At 36.7% G+C, this 22,334-nt stretch overlaps 1 protein-coding gene across 3 annotated transcripts in view; it reads right to left on the minus strand.

Annotated features, from left to right (window-relative positions):
- Positions 1-20,791, minus strand: part of KCNJ16 (potassium inwardly rectifying channel subfamily J member 16) — a 58,033-nt gene extending 37,242 nt beyond the window's left edge. Inside the window, exons 1-2 of one of the 3 annotated variants that reach the window (XM_032241878.1) lie at positions 20,709-20,791; positions 13,497-13,606 (exon numbers count right to left, since the gene is read on the minus strand). The gene's annotated coding sequence lies outside the window, so the exon portion shown is untranslated. The remainder of the gene's footprint in view (positions 1-13,496; positions 13,607-20,708) is intronic. The other 2 variants (XM_032241883.1, XM_032241881.1) reach the window with 2 other exon arrangements.
- Between the last annotated feature and the right edge of the window lie 1,543 nt (positions 20,792-22,334).

Genomic DNA, 22,334 nt, shown 5'->3' on the forward strand with positions numbered 1-22,334 from the left:
AATTATGAAGACATACTGTCACATCAAAAGTACAAAAGATTGCTAATTTAGAAATTTAAGCACCAATTATGATGTAATAATAATGGTAATAAGATAGTTATTATTTATTGAATAAGCATTACATGTTTATTCTTTTAATCTTTGGTAATTGTCTTACAGAAATTATGCTTTAATTCTCAAACAACCTTATAAGGTAGATGCTAATGTCAGTATAACAACTTTTAAATAAACAAATTAAAACTTAAATACGTTCATAATACTTTTCCAAGCTTACAAGATGAGTAAAATATATTGGCAGAATTTGAATGGAAACAATCTAATATCAGAGACCACACATTTCTCAGTGAATAAGGGCAAAATGGATCTATGAAAACTGAGCCAATTTGAACTATTCACAGGTAAGTGTCATATGACCTCTAAGTAGTTCCACCAGGAAAACAACCACCCAAATCAAACTGTATGCAGGACACTCACAAGCAGTGAGACTTTAGCTGAAATGAACTGGAAAGAGTATTGAGTAATATAAAATGCCAAATTATCACAGATTTGAGCTAGATCAAAGGGATCTCGACCCAAGTTTGAACCAGTTTCAACACTTTTTTTGGTACCACGTTTGATATCCAGTGGCCGTAAATGATTTCCTAAATCTGGGCAGGGCTAATCTTGTCATTTAAAATATTCTGTATAGAGATCCTAATAAAAATTGTGGAAATAAACAATGAACATCTGAATAAGAACAAGCAGAAGTTATTTATCTAGCACTTTCAAGGAAGTCTGGTACTATCACGTTTGTTTGCCAGAGACTCACAGGCAGGGAGAGGAGTGGAAAAACGTTATTGTAGAGAAAAGGGAAAGCTTCAAGTGTGCCCTGATCAAAAGCTATCGGCCTGGGGAAGCTGGAGGTGGGCTATGTGGAAGCCGGGCATCCTTTATGAATGGTTTAGGGAGCACATTTTCTTTCTCTAGTTGGTTCTGGGTTAGAAGTGAGGGCAAACATAAGGAAAGCTGAGAGTCATTGGCCAAGTTCTGACCATTTTGGTCCAATGGCTACAAAGGTTATGATTGGGTTTCCTGGGCTGATTGCTGAAGAGATTACAGTGAGAGTTGTTTTGTCTTATATGGTCTGGCTAGTACTTGTTTGTATATTCGGCGTCTCAAGATAAAGAACATAGTTTATCACATCATTCTGGAAAATACTATGTGGGACGGCAGCTTTACACAAATATGTTTCTAAACCCTATAGCCCACACCAATACTTCTAAATTGAGCTACTTGTGAATTAAACATACAAAAGTAAATTATTCAGATGCTTGCATGGGAAGTTGGATCAAGAAAATAATATCTAATTGCTTTTTTTTTTTTTTGGAAAGCTTGGTTTTCTTAGAAGCCTGTTAGCCAATATACTAAAGGTTGATTGATTTAATTGTAATTGAATCTCTCTGATCTTAATAAAACCTACTGTGACAAATGCTCAGTGATAACTGGTGATTATTTTCTATGGACAAGTTCTATGGCCTTGTAATATAAGATTTGGAGAGCAAGAGTTCCTGCCATTTCTCAGGACTGGTTAACTCTAGCCAGTAAGATGCATCATGTTCTTGGAAACACGGCTTGCCTACAGTGCATTTACTTTCAAGTGTAATTCTATGTAGTGTCCTAAATTATTTTAAACCTGTGGGGGAGAGTGGTATAATAAATTTCAGCCCTATCAAATCTACCACCTCAAATTTGTTTAATCACAAAAAATCAGGAAAACATATTTTATCATTCCTCCCACCTTTTACCTCATTGACTAATAAATAAGTGCAATGTATGGTTAAAATAATTGAAGTACCTCACCTGCCCATCCTTTCATTCTAGATGGTATCTGTAGATAAAATATATACTTTTGGTAATTGTTAGCAGTTCAAGCTCTTTCAATTTTTACAATTTCTCAAATTTATAATTGCAACACTATTGTTTTCAGCATGTAGATGTTTTCTCTTATAGAAAGATTCAATTGATGTTCCCATCTTTCCAACTTCCCTTACCCTCCAAAGCTTGAAAATATTACTATTCCTGCTATGAAAAATAAAGACCTAAAAGCAGTCTTGGACAAAATAGTTGAGATAGTTATTCCATGCAGACAATTCTTGAAAGTTACTCTTATTTTCACTTTGAGTTTTTCCAAAGCCTTAAGTAAATGCAAATGTCACGATTGTTATTTCTCTTTAGGCTATGAATTCTGGAAAATATAAAGGAAGCTTCAGAACACAGAACTGTCTGGGGTGCAGGAGACACTATGAAAGAAAACCTGAGTCATGAGCTATTGCGTCAATACCAAATCCCAATTTACGTCAAGTTTATAGGATAAATATTTTTGACAATGCTTCATGTCTTTCACCTTTCCCCGATACATGGTTAATTCTTCCCCTTTTTTGACCTTTACATTTTTTTTCTTCCTCTTTGTGAAACATGTTCTTCTGTTTAGTTTGTAATCTGTACTGAGATCACCTGCTGGCTGACACCTAACCAAATTCCAATATTACGGCAAATTACAGAAAAATTGGACATACCTCTTGAAAACAATAAAAGATTTAAATAATAAGTAGAAAAATAAGTGTTTCCGTGTGGTATTACTTACCTTCCCACAATGGCCATAGAAAACTAAAAGCACAGTAAAAGAAAGAAAATTAGTAAGAACATGAAAACATAGCGATCCTTCATTTCATTATGTTTCTCTAGTCTTTCTTAAGGAAAGCATGGAATCTCATGGGAGTCTTTCATTTTCTTACCATGACTATCTATTATGGGTTAAATTGTGTCCCACAAAAAGAAATTTTGAAGTTCTAACCTCTAGTACCTGCAAATGAGACCTGATTTGGAAATAGGCTCTTTGCAGATGTAATCAAGTTAAGATAAAATCATTAGAATACTATGCAGCCACAAAAAAGAATGAGTTCATGTCCTTTGCAGGGACATGGATGAAGCTGGAAACCATCATTCTCAGCAAACTGACGTAGGAACAGAAAACCAAACACCTCATGTTCTCATTCATAAGTGGGTATCGAACAATGAGAACACATGAACCTAGGGTGGGGAGCGTTACATAGTGAGGCCTGTCAGGGGTTGAGGGCTAGGGGAGGGGTGGCAGGGGATGGGGGTGTAGGGGAGGGATAGCATTAGGAGAAATACCTAATGTAGATGATGGGTAATGATTGCAGCAAACCATCATGGCACGTGCATACCTATGCAACAAAACTGCACATTCTGCACATGTACCCCAGAACTGAAAGCATAATTTAAAAACAAAAGAGAGAAATAAAAATGGTTCATATTAAAAAATAAATAAATAAAGTCATTAGAGTGGGCCCCAATCCAATATGACTGGTTTCCTTACAGGAGATCTGAACACAGACACACACACACAGATAAGTTCATGTGAAGATGAAGGCAGACATTGAAATTGCACTGCTGCAAGGAAGGAATGCCTGGGGCTAGCATAAGCTAAAAGTAGAAAGGGGACATTCTTCCCTAAAGGCTTTGGAGGGAGCAAGGCCCTGCCAAGAACTTGGCTCAGACTTCTAGCCTCTTGAACTATGATAAAATACATTTCTGTTGTTTTATGCCACTCAGTGTGCAATACTTTGTCACAGCAGCCTTAGGCAAATAATATTGTAGAGCATCCACACTTGCATGCAAACGTTATTTCATCTCTTTTAGATTTTCTTCCATTTCTTCCTTTCTGAGGAATCTTTTACTAACTTTCAACCTTTGCAAATTGATGGATGTGTTGATTAATTTTATGTGTCAGCTTGACTGAGAGAAGGGTTGGCCAGATAGCTGGTAAAACATCACTTCTGGGTGTGTCTGAGAGGATGTTTGGCATTTGAGATTGGTATTTGAGTCAGTAGGCTGAGTAAAGAAGAATGCCCTTGCTAATGTGGGAGACATCATGCAATCTGTTGAGGGAATGGATGGAACAAAATGGTGGAGGAAGGACAAACTTTTTTTTCTTTTTCTGGAGATGGGGCATCCATCTTCTGCCCTCAGCCATCAGAGCTTCAGGTTTTCGGACATTTGGGCTTAAAATAACATTTATACCATTGATTCCTGTAATTCTCAGACCTTCTTAATCAGACTGAATTTTAGCCCAGTTTTTTACTAGCTCTCCAGCTGCAGATGGCATATTGTGGGACTTCTTAGCCTGCATAATTGCATAAGCCAATTTCCATTATGAATCTCCTACCTATCTATCTATCTATCCATCTATCTAACTATCCGTCTATTTATTGACTAATACAATGGACTAGTACACATTTCAATTATTTCTAACTGAAAAACCAACTGCTTCTCATGTAACTCATGCTCTGAGTTTGTTTTTCAGAATTGTCATTCTAGATATTAAGCTTATTCTTAGGTTGTAACACACCCCATGGTCAGGAAGTGGCAAAAATCTTAAAATGCTGTACTTTGACTTCATATGGTATCCTACAGATCACTGGATGCATATTTTATTGGAGAAAGGTAAACTCATATATATAATTTATTCTATAATTCTAAATATGCAGGCTAAAAGTAGAAAACATTCATTTAAAAGATGTTATTTGAGTCATTTTGATCCTATATGGAAACTAAGACTCATAAAACAATAAAAACAAAATGAAAAACAAAATTAGGAGCTTGCTATGGTTCATCCCAATGTGCTTTTAGATAAATATTTTAGGATTCTGTTATTTATAGTGCAGAACAAATTTTAGACTTTTTGGTGTTGTATAGCATTTGTTTTTCTGCTCTATGAATGAGGCATAGCTTACGCAATGCAAATAACCATTACATCCACAATAAATTACAGCTCTTACCCAAGCTGTCACAGGACAAGTGAACGTTAACATTCACTTGTATAGACTGATAAACTCACACTCCCAAATTAAATATAAATATTACCTGGGACATAAGTAAGGGAGAGGTGACTCTTGATAAAGTAGATCAGGATGATTCAAGAGAATGTGCTCAATTCAAGCAAAGCTGTCCCTAAGCGTCTAATGAAGCCCTACCTAGGTAATAGCAGGAAACTAAAGGCTTATCTGAGACAATAGCAGAAAACTATATTCTGCAACCAATAGAATCGATGCAATAGAAACATCAGAAAGAGGGGTGTGTGTGTGTGTGTGTGTGTGTGTGTGTGTGTGTGTGTGTGTGTGTAAGTACTAGGAAACAAGGTGGGGTGCTGAGTGGAAGGACGGCCCCAAACAAATACTACATGTTTACAACTCATTTGCAGCAAATCCTATGGAAGAGAAAATCCCATTATTTATATCCCTAAGCCTACATTTTGATTCTTTGGCCCCCCTCCCCCACAAATGAATATGATTCCACAGGCCTCCCTGCACTGTGTTGAAGGAGAGTAGCTGATTGTTGGGAAATTTATGATGTATAAGACATGATTCTAGTCCACAGGAAGTTAGTAAGCTATTTAGAAGGCAAGATACAACAAACAGGAAATTATCTTATCACTTAAATTGTGTTTTGACTCCAGTTTTGTTTTAGTTAACAGTCAAATGAGTGGGAAATGGTCACAGATGACAGTCAGATGAATGGGAGAGGAAGTAGACACCATCAGTGGGTTCTGAGAAGGACCTACTCAAGATTGGTGTAATTCTTCTGGAAAGGTGTTGTGTAAAAGGGGAATTGGGGTATCTCTTTGAAAGACACACTTAGATGGATAAAAGTCAAGTAGGAGAGAACTTATATTTTCCAGATGGGAGAAAGAAACAAGACATTTTTGTAAAGTGGGAAGGCTGGAGTCATATAAGAGAAGTGGAGGCAGAGAAGGCCAAAATTTTGTCAAACTGGGCCAAAACTGGAAAGATGTTCAACACTTAGGCTAAGGATTTTGAATCTTTGTTTCATAGCCACCGATGCCCTAAGGAATATTTCTGAGCAATGTTTTTCTTACATTTCTGGCAATTGAGGTAAACAAAATAGTTGACACTTTAATTTTTCAGGTGATCTAAGAGGTTTAGCAGTATTGTGCACTATTTCATATATCCCTGCTAATCTGGGTAGATAAATAAAAAAATACTGGAAAGGAACTATAGAGCCTGACCATTCAAAATTATACTCTTGGGTTTTTAAATGTCTATCATATGAACTTACTAAATGCACGCAATGAATTGGCAACACACTCTGTAAGTAGGACTCTGTGCCAGCATGAGGTTCATAACTCAGGCTAGAGAAGAAAAGTACCTGGGAAAATAAAGTCCAAGTGTTTCCATTGACCTCAATTACCCAAATAATGTGTGCAATGTTACTCAGCCAAAATGTAACAAAGGTGATCTGTTTTCTACTAGCTCAAGTTTTGTGAGATGACAGTGTTTTTAGGTCAGCTTTTCTCCTTATCTTAGAGTTTTCAAGCCTGTAGAATTTTCTTTAAAGGGAGAAACAAAAAACCCAGAACAATTACCCCCATTCAATTACAAAATCCACTGCCATCAGCCTTTCCATCCCCGACTCTTTCTTTGGACAGTAGCAGAAACGGCAGGTTTTGCCTGGGTCCCAGCTGCCCTGTTTCACCAGCACAAATACTTGGCAGGAAGATAAGTAAGTGATTAAATCTGGGGTGGAGGCTAAAAAAATTAATGCTTGGGCAAATGATTTAACAGTGTCCTTGAGGTGCAGTGAGACAGCTGAAGCTGGATAGAAGTGGACTATACCAGTTCCCCTATCAAGATCCTTTTTTGTTTAAAGCAGCAGTGCGTAATGTAGGCTTAGACCTGACAGTAGTGGAAGCAGTTATTGCCAAAGTGTTAGTAAGACCTACCTTTATCTTGAGTGTGATATAATTAGAGATTCTAAACAGAGTTAGAGTTGTGTGTTCTCTGTAAATACTGGAGTAACTAACTTTTAATCTTTTATGTACATATAAATTTGATAAACAGAGATGTGGTAACCTTTTGAAAAAATGTCACAGGCGTTTGTAAGTCTAGTTTATAGCTAAATATTTTCCCTCCTCCCTAGCAAGTTAAGCTTGTTTAATACTGTGCCCTTCGGTTATAGACTACAGCAACTATGGAAACCCTGTAGTTTTATGCTTCAGTAACTGCAGGCATTATGTGTTTCTCACTGTCTCCCTCAAGTCATGAATCCCACCTTTGGGAACTATGAAAACATACAAACAAACAAACACACTTTTTAAATGGCTTTGGGTGGTGTTTTTCAACTCCAGGAATCTAGAAATACTGAGTTAAATAAAAGTAAACATACCGTTTCTCTCTTTTCTACTAATTAAAATTCATATGCAAATTATGCAAGACTCTTAAATTAATTTAAAAATAAAAACTTACAGGGACAACTGAAGTGGCTTAGACCCTAAAATTCCTGCTGTAGAATATTCCCCAGAAAAAAGAGGGAAATAAATGAGGATAGGGTGGCCCCAAGCATACGGCATGGTAACTGGCACAGAGTTGGTACACAAGAACTACTGTCTGAATTGAAACCATTTATAGGTCCAGGAAGAGGACATATAAGGGATCAGAAGAAGAAATTGGCTTGACTTGCCCGTTTGTGCCCCTGTGCTCCATATAGCAACATAGGACCTAAGTAACTGGTTACAAATGAGAAAAGCAAATGAAAGAAAACTTTCATATGTCCTGGTGGAAACGAGACTGAAAACCTTTTCTCATTACATTTTAAAATCGAATTTGACTCTTTACAACTCAATTTTAAATTCAATTCAATTTTAAATTGAGGATTTTTATATTACCAAGCCATATTAGATCTACATATTTTAAGTAATTCAAGCCATAGGACTAAAATTGGCCACTGGGCAAAGCTATTGTGGTACAATGGTCAGAATGACATAAATAAATAGGTCATGCCACCTCCTTGATTTTTTTCTAAGGTTCCTAGGTAGAAAAAAAATCACTTGGCTTTATTTGATTTTTTTTCAAAGGCAGCCAGCAGCCATTTTGAATATAGCCAAAGTGTACCATAAGTTACCCCAAAGAGGTAACTTTTCTTTCCATAGAGGACAAAATTTAATGAATAATTTGTAATTAATCCTGGTGACAAGCTTTAATCCCCTGGGAATGTTACCATTTCTAAAGTGCCTGTTATGAGTTAGTTGTTTCAATTTCATTGCCCCAATATCCCTAAGACAGGGGTCCTCAACCCCCAAGGCAGGGACCGTATAAGTCCATGACCTGTTAGAACTGGGCCACAAAGCAAGAGGTAAACAGCACAGCGGGCAAACGAGCTTTACCACCTGAGCTCCGCCTCCTGTCAGATCATTGGCAGCGTTTTGTGAATTGCATGTGTGAGGGATCTAGGATGCGCACTCCTTATGAGAATCTAACTAATGCCTGATGATCTAAGATGGAACAGTCTTATTCTCCCTCTCTCCTCTATCCATGAAAGCATTGCCTTCTAGAAAACCGGTCACTGGTGACAAAAAAGCTGGAAATCACTGCCCTAAGATAAAGGGCCTTGGCCTAAACCATTGGTTTTCAAACTTTTTTATCTTTTATTTATTTATTTATTTTTTCTTTTTTGAGACATAGAGTCTTGCTCTGTCGCCCAGACTGGAGTGTAGTGGCACGATCTCGGCTTCACTGCAACCTCCACTTCCTGGGTTCAAGTGATTCACCAGTGTCAGCCTCCCGAGTAGCTGGGATTACAGGGGTGCACTACCACACCCGGCTAATTTTTGTATTTTTAGTAGAGATGGGGTTTTACCATGTTGGCCAGGGTGGTCTCAAACTCTCAACTTCAAATAATCTGCCTACCTCGGTCTCTCAAAGTGCTGGGATTATAGGCAGGGACCCCCGCACCTGGCCTCCTTAAGATTTCTCTATGACAGAAGTAAAAGAAAAAAAAGGACACTATGGTGGTTGGATGGTAAATGATAGGAAAACAGATACTGGAATTGAAACCCTGAAATTTGAGTTTCCCTAACTGTCATATACTAACAATCACTTAATTTATCTGAGTCTTAGTATTCTCATTGCTATCATAAGAGTTCTACTACTACTTTCTCTCACTACTCTCACAGAGTTGTTTTAAAGATAAAATGTGAAAATCGATGTAAAAGACTTGTTTAAGTTCCAAAGTGCTACCACAAATATTTGTTATTTTCACTAGGAATCAAATCAGAAAAGTAGCAACGATAAACAAAACAAGAATAACAAAAATATGCCAGTGTATGATCTGATCTCTAGTTTAAAAGCTGCGATTACGTAAAAGGAAATGCCAAACACTAAAAAGAAGTTTATTAGGACCTTCAGAAGCCCAGTCATCCTCAACATGAATGCACTAATCGTTTCTAGGATCGGAAAACTGCCAAATATTTTCTAATATTTTTTCCCAACTTAAAAAGTAAACATCCTATTTCTTCAAGAGGCATTCTTCCATGAATGTTGAAACAAATGGTGAATAAATTACCATTTCGATACAATAATTTCTTGATTAGTAAACACTCTTAACAGCTTTTCATCTTAAGCAGTGCCGTTTTCTTTTATTCACAGAACACTGAAAACATTTTACCTTTAAAAATACAATTTTCTTATGATCACCTCTGGCTTTTGTTTGGTGCTCTGTCTGAAAACATATGTTTGACTTTATTAGTAATGTGTGCTCTGAAGCAATGAAATACAGAATGTACTAGGCAATAAATGGTAAACAAAATATTTTAGCTGGTAACTTCAGACCATTGTTACTCTTCATTAACTAATTGTAATAAAAAATAAAAATTAAGGTTGTTTCTACTTTATCACAAAAATTCTCATTGTAAGTATTTCCATATCAAGAGCAGTATTTCTAACAAATCAATATTTGTATGATATTAATATTCTCTTGAATGAAGTAAGCAAAGACTTTAAACTAAGAAACCTCTCAAGGCATGTTGGTCTCTAATTTTATTGACATTTTCCCTAAAAAATAAACGGTGTCACAGTTCAATATTTGGTATAAAAGGCAACAAACTTCCATTTGTCATTAGAACCATAAAGAATGGCTGCATTCCCCCCCCCCCATCTATAAAACATTACTTTTCTTAGATTTGGTATTATCTCTGCTCAATAGAGTGAAATCTTTATTGATTTTTGTTGGTGAAGTTCTGTTTGTGTTTATTGATTTTGATGGAAATAACAAATTATTGTGTTGGAACAGCTAGTGTTCCACCCATTAAATAAAGATATTCTCTGTGGTTTGCTTTTTAATTCCTTAAATGCTTTGATAGAGAAAGAACAAGTTAATGGTTGATGTGTGAAATAGAATACTTCAATAAAATCAATAATCAGAGGCATAGAACAGAATCAAAATGGTAAGGTTTGATTGTCCATTATTATTTCAATGCCCAAGCATTTCTCAGCATTTCACTTGGAGTTATGTACAAAGGTGTCTTGACTGGTGGGTATACAATCCAAAGAATGTGCTAATATAACTTAGCATCCCCAATAATAACACAGATATGAATTTACAGGGAATTAAAGTTCTTTAGGGGACATACACGACTGGTTAAAAGCCCATGTCTTTACTATAATGACTACCTAGTTCAAATCTAGCTATATCACTTACTGGCCATGTGACTTCAGAACATCACATGACTTCTCAGTGCCTCTGTTTCCTTAACTGTAAAAATGAAGTCTGTTATGAAGACTGAATCAATATTTTTAAAGCATTTAAAATGATGCAGGCACATGTTTAGAACTCTGCGTTGTGAAATTTAAAAATAAATTGAAAATACGTCTGCTGCAAGATGATACATGTTCCTTTGTTATTGGTAGGTGAGCATTGTATAAATTTCTCCATGTAGTCGCATATGGTCCATGAAAGATTCAGAAATACCTTATTTTTGTGAATTTGGTGACAGAACATTTGAGATGTGGAAACAAACCCCTGTAACAAGATGATGAAGTCACCTGTCATTGTGACACTATCTTCATGATATGGAGAAAATATGGAGTCTTTGAAATACACAAGATCTACCCAACTAAGTAGCCTTGAAGAAAGATAAACTGAGAAAGGTTAAGATGAAAGCATTGACCAAACAAAATCTGAGAAAGAAATAGAAGAACAATTTATAGAAGATGGTGCTTATAAGTAAGTAGTTTCCACGATACAGGTTTGGTATAATATTGAGGATCTATTTCCTATCTTTTAATTTTATTATTATTATTAGTGGTCAAGGAATTTTACTAGCGTTTCTTAATCTATCTCTGTCATTTTCCTCAGCTTAAAAGAGAGATACGCTATATGAAAGCAGGGCAAACACCTGTGGAAAGGGGTTGATGGATTAGAAAAGTCAGCATAATTCCATTAGCTAAAGGATTGGGGTTAATGTAGGGACTTGGTTGCTATCCGTTCAGCACCACCACTCTACAGGGGGAAATGAAACAAAGACCAGGGACTCTTACAGAATCCAAACTTATTAAAACGCCTACCATGAATTGATTCCTTTGTGTTTTGCTTTTAAAAATAGAGGTAATCAAACATCGGATAGTCAACATGAGACTCTGAAAAATTATTAAAAGTTTAACACTCCTAAAGCTCGTTTGTATGTATTAATCTCATTTTATGTTTGTAAAAGAAGCAAGCCATTCTATCATAACACACATCAGGTGGGTTATGACTCTCTTCGACCATTTAGTTGACTCTTTGATGGCAGGGACTATGTCTCTATTATTTGTTTTTTGTTTTGAATGGAAGTGTCAGATGTGGTATATTTGGATTGTACCAATTTAGCTAATCGAAACTACATGTCTCAGAATTCTATTCCCTTCATAGTTTCACGTTAGTTTGGGCCATGGGAGTCATTTTGCATGACTTATGTAAGGTGCAAGTGAATATTCTTTTCAAAGCCATATTCTTTTCACAGCAAGTCACTGTAGGGCACGAGGTACTCAAGCAGCCCACACAGGTTGTCACTGATATACCGATACACATTCTGGGTGTGGATCGGGAGGTGAGCCCACTGTGCCTACACGTCCTGCTGGTCTCCTCTCTGTTTCTATGGCTCCTGAGTTACAGAGGGAGGGTACTGTGCTGATGGCCACCCCCATTATCAAGTCAGAGGCTCAAAAGCCATGAGACACCAACATGGGCTTCATTTCATCCTAGTGGCTTCTAGCTAATCCTCACTGGTTTCAATATGTTATCTTCCACTACTTCACACCCATATGTACTTCCAATTGCCTGCCCTACAACTTCAGATTCCAGTGCCAGGGATAGGGATGACAGCGTCACATCGACTATGTGACCAACTGTGTAAAATCAAATTTTTATGATATGTCGTGTATGTATATAGTCGTGTGTCACTTAATAATGAGGATATATTCTGTCAAATGCATCATTAGGCAATTTTGATATTGTTTGAACATCACAGCGTGTATTTACACAAACCTAGATGGTATAAACTACCACACACCTAGGCTGGATGGTATAGCCTATTGCTCCTACGCTACAAGCCTGTAGAGCATGTGACTGCACTAATACTGCACACAGTTGTAACACAATGGTATTTGTGTTATCTAAACATAGAAAACATACAGTAAAAATGTGGTCTTAGAATCTTATGAGATCACCATCATGTGTGCACTCCATTGTTGAACAAGCTGTCATTGTGTAGCACATAAGCATACACACACATATGTATGTATACACACATACATACAATACAGGTTTATTGTAACCCCCTATATATTTATATATAATACATAAATATTTCACTATATTATATATACACATAATTTTGGACTTCTCCTTCTCACCTGCTATATATATATATATATATATATATTATAATATATATACACATATTATAATATATATATAATCTCAGCTACTTGGGAAGCTGAGGCTTGAAGCTGGAGTGTGGAGGTTGCAGTGAACTGAAATCGTGCCACTGCACATTAGTCTGGGCAATAGCGCAAGATTCCTTCTCAATTATATATATATATATATAATTTCCAAAGCTCATTTGCATGTATTAATCTGATATATATATATGTGTGTATATATATACATATATATATGTATATTCACCAAATAGTTATGCTTCTCTTATGAAACATTGACTGTTCAAACCTATTAACTGATTGTTGAGGGAATGTGTAAATGAATGAGAGAAATTTCTTTATTTTATAGATGAAGAAACTGATGATGGAGAATTACTTGCTTTCAAATAATAATTAATATATGATAATAGGAAGATAGCAACTCCTGACTTCAGGCCCAGTGCTTTTTCTACTGATTCACAATGCCTCTTTTAGTCTATCTTACTCATCCTCTAGCATGTAGAAGAACTGAGTCTTTGTAGGTGAATCCCTACTACCATCTTAAGCACTCCATCCAGGTGTGAAAAGATGTTCTGGCCCCTACTCCATAAAGATAGTGGTAGCAAGTTAATACCAATGTATAAAGCACAGGAAATGGGCAACTTCAAAAAAGGGGAGAGCCCTGGCAAGCAATTACCATGTTTTTGGTGTTAGTTGTAGTTCCATTTCTTGGAAAAACCTTACCTCTGAACTAAGGGTCTTTGATAAGTAGGAAAACAGTAATTAGCTTGTATCTCTTCTCTGTTCTTCACATTTTCGATTAAATTCTCCTCTCTAGAATTAGTCCCAGGTAACTGGAAAAAAGTTCAGTATTAGAACTATAGTTTCAAGTGATTTGGGTGCCTGGAAATGGACACTAAATTCATTCTCCCATATAAGTTACTATCTAGGTCATACTCACATCTACATTCCATTCCCCTGCACCCCAGCACTCTGCTTTTATCTTCATACCAAAAACCCTACACTCTGAACAGTGAATTTCTCACATTTCCCCAAATCTGTTAGGCTCTTTATAAGTAGGCAGACAACTTTTCTTCCTTCTAGCTAAAACCTAAGTACTACATTATTTCCACTATAAAGCTTCTCTTGATTTCTCAGTCACAGTAGTTTTTTTTCTGTGAGTGTCCTGTTTTGCTAGTTTTTTTTTTTTTTTGACTTTCTTGATGTCACAGAGCTGATGGACTAACCTTTACATGCCTAGTGACAAATAGAATGAGTCACTGTACATCTATTAGAAGAAAGGAAAGAACATTTGTTCATTTCGTGAAACCAAGGTGTAAAAGACAACAACCTTCTGTTTACTGAGTGGCAGCATAGTCACTGAATGCTATTATTTTGATGCCTAAAATAACCAGGTCTGCAATATTGTATTCATGGTATAGCAATTATCATGGTATTACTTTGTGAATAATTAATACAGACACTTATTTTACACACACACACACACGCAGAGAACATGGTGACTCTGAACAATTAATGTCTCAAGGACACAATTTTGAACTTCTTCTCACCTGCTAACTCTGCTCACTCTATACCCCTGTGCTGCTGTTGCCCAAGCTGCCCCAATAGAGCACAACCAAAATCCATACACAACTCGAGAAACAGTACCCACTGTTTACAACAGCAAAAATGGGGATGAGCCAACACAACAGTGCAGAAACACACAGACAATATTCTGCCTACAGCAATATAATGCATAAATATATTGTCCTGATTTCTATTGTACTTGATTCCTGCATGTGGAAAGTGCATTTTGCTTCTGTTTGGTTTTGTTTGGGTCTGTTTGTTTGTGATTTGCTTTGTTCAGTTTTGTCTCTCTGAATGTTTCTTTAGCTTTTAACCTCCAAGTGCAAATGGCCTAATCTTATCTTCAGCTCAATATTGTTATCTAATACAGTTAAATAAAATTTTAGTCATGAGGAAACGAAACCACCTCCCATTCCCATAAAGCCTAAATTTAAATGTGTGTAACTCATAAGTCTTAGAGAATGTGTTCAAATTATCCACACCATGTTCTCCTTGGGTGTAAGATTGAACCACCCACAAATTGGCTCAGTTCTGATGCAAATGAAAGGCAAGTTACAAAATAAAGAGCGTTCTTGATGTGACAATCCTGGAGCATAACTCAACATCTCTAATATTCTGGCACCTTCCCAAATTTTGGTTGCAAGCCTGGGAAGGATTTTACTTTCTCAATAAAATAAATAAATAGAACTCAATATCATATTATAAGAACACTAAGAGGTCAGTTTAATAATCTAACTCATTCATCAATATGGCTAAGTGCATCTTGCACTGGCTGATTGGTGAGAGCTATTAAGTTGTCGTTCATCAAGCCCCATGTGCTGTCTTCAGTATAGGAAAACCTTGAATCAGAGATCTAGTGAACAACTTTGCAGTCCAGCCATTAGGGCAGGTACCTTGCTCTGTGAGCTTACTTTAGATTATTTTCCCAAAGTAGGGACAGAATGTCCTGAATTACCCATTGTTTGGCTTAGCCTCACATGAGATGAGGAGAGTGCATAGTTGTGAAAAGACTAGCCAAGTTTGTGGGTGAGTAGATATTTTTCTGGTGCAGAGCCAACTAACTAATCAAGTCGTAACCAAACCCAGGAATTTTGCCACACAAAAATCATCCTTTAGTAGTACTTCTCGAAATTTTCCATTAAAAAAAATAAACCTTACAAAACAGAATTACCGCTATTACTACCCCAAATCCGGGGGTATTTGAGGATATAAGACAAATGACTGGGTCCAAAGTCGAAATATTCCACAGTCTTATGATTTTTTTCTTTTAGTCTTAAATGTAAATATATATATTTTTCGATATATATTCATACCTGCATTATGAAAATAATTTTTAAAGTGCTTATCAGTTAAATTAGTTTTTTTACTCCCCATCCAAATCATTGAGTGAAATTAATGCTTCTAAAAGATATACCATGTTAATCTCATGGCTTCTCAGAGATGTTGGCATGTGGCTACTGCTGTGAACAAAATTATTCAGAGGTAGGACTCATCCATATGAACTACATGAAAACATGGAGGAAATTATCTAACAGCCAAAATATATGATATGGATGGTGATTTTAATGGAAGAGGAGCCAATGTCATTAGAAGGTTGGATTATCAATGTCTCAAAAATAACTTATTCTTTACCTCAATTAAAAAAATTATTTTCTCTTTAACCAAGTTGCATTACAAAAAAAGCTATAGCATTAAAAATGCTGTATTACCAGGTGTGGTGGCTCCCACCTGTAATCCCAGCACTTTGGGAGGCCAAGGTGAGCAGACTACTTGAGGCTAGAGTTCGAGACCAGCCTGGCCAAGATGGTGAAACCCCATCTCTTCTAAAAATACAAAAATTAGCTGAGTGTGCTGGTAGGTGCCTATAATCCCAGTTAATTGGGAAGCTGAGGCAAGAGAATTGCTTGAACCTGGGAGGTGGGGGTTGCAGTGAGCCAAGATCGTGCCACTGCATTCTAGCCTGGGAAATAGAGGGAGACTCCATCTAAAAAAATAAAAATAAAAATAAATAATAAAATAAAAATGCCGTATTAAATTAACAGATGCTTCTATGTACAAATGATGGTATTTTAGGCTGATCCATTTTATGAAATTTAATATTTATATGATTACTAAAGTATGGTTCTTAATTTCTTTTATAGAAATGGAAGCTTGAAATACATGATATCTAGTAACCGTATGGCAAAAGATAATCAGGATGAAGTTGGATTCTGTTACTGTGATGTTTAATTTTATATGTCAACTTGGCTAGGCTCTGGTACCCAGTTGTTTAATCAAACACCAGTCTGGATATTGCTAGAAAGAAGTATATTAGATGTAATGATAACTTCTCACCTGTAGACTTTGAGAAAAGCAAATTATTATCTTCCATAATGTAGATGGGCCTTATCTAATCAGCCTTAAAAGCAAAGCCTTAAGAGCAAAAACCAAGGTTTCCTGGAAACAAAGTTCTGCTTCAAAGGTGAAACATACAAATGCTGTCTAAGTTTCCAGTTCTGGCCTATTCTGCAGATTTGAACTCAATACTGCAATGCCAACTCTAACTAGAATTCCTATCAGCCCACTCTACAGATTTCATACTTGCCAGCCACCATAATCGCTTCAGCCAATTCCTTAAGATCGCTCTGTCTTTTTCTCTCTCTCACTCTTCTGTATCCTGTTTCTTCTGTTTCTCTAGAGATCCTCAACTAATAACAAAACTATAGTAGAAAAGGGGAAGTTTTAAGAGAACTGTTAGAGTGAGTTTCTAAAAGTGGAAAATCTTGTAATAGAGTTCATAGTATAAATGATATTTCAGCGTCTAAAAGTTCTTAATTCCACAGGCACACCCAGGACAATATTAACCTGCCTCAAAATTGGCTATCATCCTCTTGCCTTCCTGGAAGAAAGTTAAATTGGTTGGTGTGCTAATTGTACCTTATGTTGTGATGGTGCTGGACCATTGCTTTGCTCTTAATTATTTGCAGATGTGCCTTTTTCTGCCAGACTGGGGATAGGGACCAGGTCTTTGTCATCTTTGTCCCAAAACTGTCCAGTACAGTGGTAGTTAATAAATATTTATTGATTGCATGAGAACATGGTTCTGATTTAAAATGGGATATAATAAAAAATTGAAATTTACCAAAATAAAGAGTGTTTTTGGTCATGTTTGCTAGAACATGCATTTTTCTTAAAACAAAACAAAACAAAAAAAACAAAAAACAAAAAACAATATTTGTTTCTCAGTTAAAAGGAGAGCAAATCTTACAAAATTCAATCTGATGCCATGTAATCATTTGGAGTCTTTAAAGCTATTTTCATGTAAGGAAAATAAAATTAGAAATTGAGGTGATCTTTCTGGAACGTGGTAAGGTAAAAATCACCTTTACATGGAGTTGTTGGATATATCTAATTTGGGACTATTTCTTCCTCAGATGATTGAGGTTTTAACATTTTTTATACACCTGTGGGCAGTTTCATATCTAGTTTTAGGAGGGGGAGAATGTGGAGCCATGGTAACTGGTAAAAGTTGCGTTTAATAGTGAGAAGCCTCTATCAGAATGTTATGTATGTTTTGCATCCAAATCCTTGATATCAGAGTAGAACTTTCTGCAGCAAGGTGAGGAAAAAAAGGTGATCCTATCTTTTTCATTTAAAAGCAGCTACACAAAAAATAAAGCCATCCACCCCTTGTGTTTAACAGAGTGAAATAATTACAAGTCCTAGGGTACACAGGACCTAAAGAATGATGATAAAACTTCTAGTTCTGTTTGCTGACCAAGATGATAAAACTTCTAGTTCTGTTTACTATATTTTGTCCAAGAAATCTACTTTTACTTAGATTTCTTAGTCGCCTGCTTCTTGACAACATCTGGGATAAGCTACAGAGGGCCTGGCTTCTGTGTTGAGATTTGTGCTTCCCTTAAAATTTTCATGTTGGTGAGCATGTTATTATCCTCAGCACAGCCTTTCTTGATGGTCAGAACGGTTTTTTTTTTTTGAGATTGAGTTTTGCTCTTGTCTCCCAGACTTGAGTGCAATGGTACCATCTCGGCTCACTGCAACCTCTGCCTACTGGGTTCAAGCGATTCTCCTGCCTCAGCCTCCCAAGTAGCTGTGATTACAGGCATGTGCACCACCACACCCAGCTGTATTTTTTTTTTTTTTTTGTATTTTTAGTAGAGATGGGGTTTCACCATATTGGTCAGGCTGGTCTTGATGGTCTTGATCTCCTGACTTCAGGTGATCCACCTGCCTCAGCCTCCCAAAGTGCTGGGATTACAGGCATGAACCCTGCACCCGGCCTCAGAAACCTTTTTATTTGCTCCATTGGCTACACAAGAGGAGCCTATCTTCATTTACTCCTATGCTTATTCTAATTCTGCTCATTCTCCCATTTATATTTTGTTAACTTGTATCATCAGCCTGACATCCACAATACTCCTCACTGTCTTTCCATCTGTCTAAATTTACACTTCCATTGGTCTTTTCTAACATTTCAAAAATCTCCGACACTTGTAGCTTGCAGAATCATATCTGTCTTGGAAAAAAATATGGCACATCTATGTGACTTCATGTCTTGCTTGCTACTCCCACTTCTGCAATTTTGCTTTAGCCACCCTGGCCTCTTCGCTGTTTCATGAACTAACCAGGCACACCTCAGCCTTAGGACTGTTCCATCTGCCTGAACTGTTCTTCTCCAAGAATTCTACATTGCTCACTTCCTCACCACCTCCAAGTGTTTGGTCAAATATCACCCCCTTAGTGAAGGCTTCTTTGACAGTTCCATTTATAAATGAAATTGGTGGGAGGTAACTTTGAAGATGGCTTCCAATGAGCCTCTTCTGCTCAAACTCAAGTTCTTGTGTAAGGACAAGCGGTGGGTTTTACAAATTTAACAAAGAAAATAACTGGATTGTTTTGGTCCAAATATTTACTTTTCATGCCCTTTACATATTTTGCCACAAATTATATTTTTTTCCATTTCTAATTTTCAATTAATTTAGATCCAGGTCTTAACTTGTACTCACCACTAGCCTATATAACAGAAGAAACATGTATTTTTCAATCCCCTTGAAGGCTGTTGTTCTCTTCCAAATTGAAATTCTTGGTTAGAAAAATGCATTAAAATAGAATATTAAATCCCCTTCCCACTGCAGTCTTTCCTTCCAGTTTCAAATGCTGTCATGGTCTTTTTATGCATGAGAGTAATAATCTTAGATTTATCACAATTATCATGTCCTAAAAATAAGCTTAAGCAGGATTACCTCTCTTAGCTACTCAAGCTCTCTCTCTCCCTTTCTCTCTCTCTCTCTCTTTCTCTCTCTCTTTTGATTTGAATTGAACTCTGGACCTTGTTCACTTTTAAATTCAATTTGGCTGAATTTCAGGAATTCCTTAAATGTACTCTGCAAAACAGCTGTGGTTTGGGTACTTCATGTTCCTTTATTGGTTACAATCTGACATAAAGAGTGGCTGATCTCCATTTTCCATACCAAAGTAACAAAGTCGCATTCAAAAATTTTTTTCTTCTTAAGGATCCAGCTCTCGCTAGATATAAGAGTAACATTTAGCAGAGATACTCCAGTACTCTTTTTCTAAAGACTGTTCAGTCCATATAATACACATGATAAAATTCATCTGGCTTATAGAAAAGTTATTTTTTTACCTAAATATACCAACAAGGAAAACCATTCAATTATATATGTTAGAGAATGCATGGCAACCAGACAGCAAAGTTTTACAAGCTCACACTTTTCTGAATAAATACTCAAAAACAAAGCTTCAAGATTTTAATTGATAAGAAAAAAAGCTTAGAGGGATTAAGGTGAAAACAAACGGAGAAAATTCTTCACTTCTAATTGATGTCAAAATAAATCTAGAAAAACAGCTCTTTCATTTCCTTGCAATGATTATATACAACTCTAAAAAAAAAAAATAACCTATATTTTCCCTGAGCTTATTAAGGGACAGGGTATAAAATAAATATTTTTCCATATTTTCAGTTATATATTCGTAAGTGCATACAGGATGCAATACTCTGGTTCTGAAAGATATTATAGAATATTCCATATGGTGTGAATATAGTAAAGTCACTTTTAGGCATTTACAAACATAATAGCAGGCAAGGGCTATTTAACAGACTCTGTAAACACCAACACGAGACTACTTTTGACCAAAGCTTCAAATGAACTTAAGGAATATGACACACTGTTTGATTCCTACTTAAAGCACTTGAACAAAAAAAAATTAAATTCTCTTAATTGCATTTAACTGATCTTTAATATTTACATTTGCTGGAAATAGAGGTGCTGCTCCCCAAACACAGATGCCAGCAAGAGCAAAACATAGACTGAATGACCTTGTATCCATAGCAATAATAGCACTTACCTTTATTCGCTCTCCCCACAGAGAATCTATGAGCTGGGTGCTCTCAGCTGGGAATGGCAAGAATGATCTTTAGTTAATAATAAAGGAAAGAAAAGCTCCAGACACCAAGAACCTGGGTTAACCATTGACACTGGTTTGTTCCTACAGTTCCTCCCTGGGAATCTACATAGGTAGCTCCTGGCATCTTATCAAGGAAGCCATAGCCAGTCAGCTGTGGCAGTGATTACCTCACCACCTCTGGAGGAGGTACAGTGTGAAGGTCACCCAGGTATACCCTGACTAAGTTTTTACTTGATTAGGTATACAAAGGAGGAAGATTTGCTAGGCCAGAAATATGCTCAATAATGCCAGTAAGTGACTCAAATATTTACAAACAGGACTGTGGAGAAACGACCTGTGGAAATGCTTGTGCTAGTTTTCAGACTCTGTTGAAACAGTACTAATAAATCCTTTTCATCAGAACTCTTTGTCTACATCTTAGCAGCTGAGGATTGGGATTGCACGCTGATGAAAACCGAGACAGATGAATGACGGACAGCCAAGCATCCATTCATTCTTTATTTACCAAGTCTTTAATGGTTATTTATCTAGTTGCAAAGAACTAGAGTTCACAGCTGATTAAACCTTTGACTAATCAACATGGATGACAGAGATTGAGGTTGGAGAATCTTCCATTCCTCAACCCCAGGAATCAGGGCTCCAGACTGAAATGGTGAATACAATGCAGGCTGTGGTATAGGTTTTGCCTGGCAATAGTCCTAATGGGTTAAATAAAATGGTGAGGTGGTCATGCAGTCAATGCTCACCAGGAGGTAGAAAAGTAAGTGAAGGGAAGAGGTCTATTTATAATGCTAGAATGAAAAAAAAAAAAAAGATTCAGAAAATGTGAAAGGTAGCCATGGGGAACTAAAGAAATAGCAACCCTAAGCTCTTCAGAACCTGGCAGAGTTGTGTCCAGCAATGCTCAACAGAAGTGTTATACTAACAAGGAATTAGTTTTTCCTTTATTCCACAGAGTGTTGGCAGCCAGGGGATCTAGGGAACCACATCAGGCTTGGTTAACACTGCAAATTTAAGAGGACTTTTCTATGTCCTGACTGAGAGCTGTTAGAGTTTTGTTTCCATGGTTAAAAGCATGAACACTTGAGGAAGTGGACTTCTCTGTTGGCACAGCCACTTACTAGCTGTGTGACACTGAGAAGCTGCTTCACCTTTCTGTAACTCCATTTCCTCATCTGTAAAATGGGGATAATGATAATGACAACATCTACCACAGATAGATAATTCATGTTCCAACTGTCAGCTGTCACTAAGGTATTCCCATTCTGAAAGGAGCAACCATTTTGCAACCTGTGACACGATATCTGCAGAAGAGCTTGAACTCTCCAAGGGACCTATCTTTTCGTTCATCCATAGATGTCAGGGAAGCAATGGATACAGAGGTTGCCTTTTCTGTTAAAAAATAAAATAAAATTGAAGACTAGATAAATGCCTCAATTTCCATAACAATCGTAGCAACTCTCATTGAGGTTTATCCATGATATGTCTGATTTGATTGTTCAATATTATCATTTAACGCTGCTTGATTACTGGCTTGTTTGAAAGCAAAATACGCTTTTGTTACTG

Source organism: Sapajus apella, unplaced genomic scaffold (assembly GCF_009761245.1).
Source record: "Sapajus apella isolate SASKATOON/1434 unplaced genomic scaffold, GSC_monkey_1.0 scaffold48, whole genome shotgun sequence".
NCBI lineage: Eukaryota > Metazoa > Chordata > Mammalia > Primates > Cebidae > Sapajus > Sapajus apella.